The sequence below is a fragment of the Haematobia irritans genome, chromosome 3, assembly GCF_050003625.1.
Source record: "Haematobia irritans isolate KBUSLIRL chromosome 3, ASM5000362v1, whole genome shotgun sequence".
Classification (NCBI taxonomy): Eukaryota; Metazoa; Arthropoda; class Insecta; order Diptera; family Muscidae; genus Haematobia; species Haematobia irritans.
Window position 1 is genome coordinate 182,514,718 of NC_134399.1, and position 2,336 is coordinate 182,517,053.

Here is a 2,336-nt window from a genome sequence, read left to right on the forward strand (position 1 = left end):
ATATATATAATATATATATATATATATATATATATATCTATCTATCTATCTATCTATCTATATATATATATATATATATATATATATATATATATATATATATATATATATATATATATATATATATATATATATATATATATATATATATATATATATATATATATATATATATATATATATATATATATATATATATATATATATATATATATATATATATATATATATATATATATATATATATATAATATATATATATATATATATATATATATATATATATATATATATATATATATATATATATATATATATATATTATATATATATATATATATATATATATATATATATATATATATATATATATATATATATATATATATATATATATATATATATATATATATATATATATATATATATATATATATATATATATATATATATATATATATATATATATATATATTTGAATTGTTTTTGCCTTCTTTGGGGCACTTCCTCCAGCTTCAGTCCATTGTTTGGATTGTTCTTTTGTCTCTGGAGTATAGTGGTGGATCCATGTTTCATCAACAGTTATGAAACGACGCTTAAAATCCCTTTTTATTTCGCTTAAAACGATCCAAACAAGTTTGAGAAATGTTCATTCTTATGCGTTTTTGATCGACTGTTAACAAATGCGGCACCCATCTTGCAGAAAGCTTTTTCATCTATAGTTCTTCATGCAAAATTAAATGGACTCGATCATTTGAGATGCCCATGATATTAGCAATTCCATATTCCATACCATATCATGCACTTTGGCTACAATTTCTGTTGCTGTTGCTGTTTTTGGACGTCCACTACGTGGTTCATCTTCAATGCATGTCCGACCACGTTTAAATTCAGCAACCCAATTTTTTACTGTTGCATATGAAGGAGCACTTTCACCTAACACATTCGCCATACCATTATGAAACCGATAAACCTATTTTATGTTAATCTATCTATCTATATATATAAAATTCAATCTATGTTTGTTTATTTGTTTGTTTGTATGTACCGAGTTGGCTCCGAAACGGCTGAACCGATTTACTTGAAACTTTCAGAGATCGTAGGGGGCGTTCATGTGGTGAAAATAGGGTACCTCACTTTTTGACACCTGTTCGCGGAGGGGGACCTCCCCTTTGTCGGACTTTTTGAAAATTGGACCAAAGTTGACCGATTTGCTTGAAATTTTCATTGAAGGTTGGGTTTGGTATCTAGACAAAGATCCGCTACTTTATATTTCGATATTTGGTGGCGGAGGGGGACCTCCCCTTTGTTCGACTTTTTTTAAAGTACAGTGAAAAAACTAAAATTCTCTAAATTATCTGAGATTTACAGAGAACATGCGGTGAGGTTATGGAATTAATATGGGGTACCTGATGGTTTCATATGTGGACGGGGAGGGGGACCTCCCCCTTGCCCTACTTTTTGAAACCTGTAACAAAATTATGCGATTTGCTTGAAATTTTCATTGAATGTTGGGGTTGGCATCTAGACAAAAATCCGCTACATTATTTTTCGATATTTGGTCGGGGAGGGGGGCCACCCCTTTGCCCGACTTTTTTTTAAAGTACAGTGAAAACAAAACTAAACTCCCCCGACTGAAATTTTACGGAAAAATGGGTGAGGTTATGAAATTTATATCAGGTTCCTGATTTTTTAATAAAAATAAAAGGGCATAGGGAGACATCCGCTTCTCTTAAGTACATACAGAGAAACAATTAAACTTTACCGAGTTACTTGAAATTTACAGAGGACTGGGGAGAAGTTACGATATTAATAGTTGATACCTGATTTTGCGATATTTGAACGGAAGAGAGGCCGCCTCTTTATGTTAGGCTTATAATTTGCTTGACATTTTCTGGGACGTTTACAAAAGATACGCTACATCACTTTAGTGATGTAGCGTTTAGTCGGGGAGGAGGTCCTCCTCTAAAACTGCAAAAAAACAAAAATTCTTAAGTTTTCTTGAAATTTACATAGGCAGTGGGGGAAGGTTATGAACGAAGAGGCAACCTTCCTTGCCCCACACTTGAAGGAAAGTTTCAAAAATGTTCAGGGAAGGTTAGGAGTGCTATTCACTACGGTGTTTGTCGATATTGCATTGGGGAAAGTCACGTCCCTTTAAAATAATAGAGCAAAATTTAAACATCTCCGATCTACTTGAAATTTACAGGGAACGTGGGAGGAGGTGATTAAATTTATACATGATTTTTAAATTAGTTGGGGAAGGGGAAAATTGAAATAAACTTTGTCGATTTACTTCGATAGAATTTATAGGGACCATTGAGTAGTCATGAAAT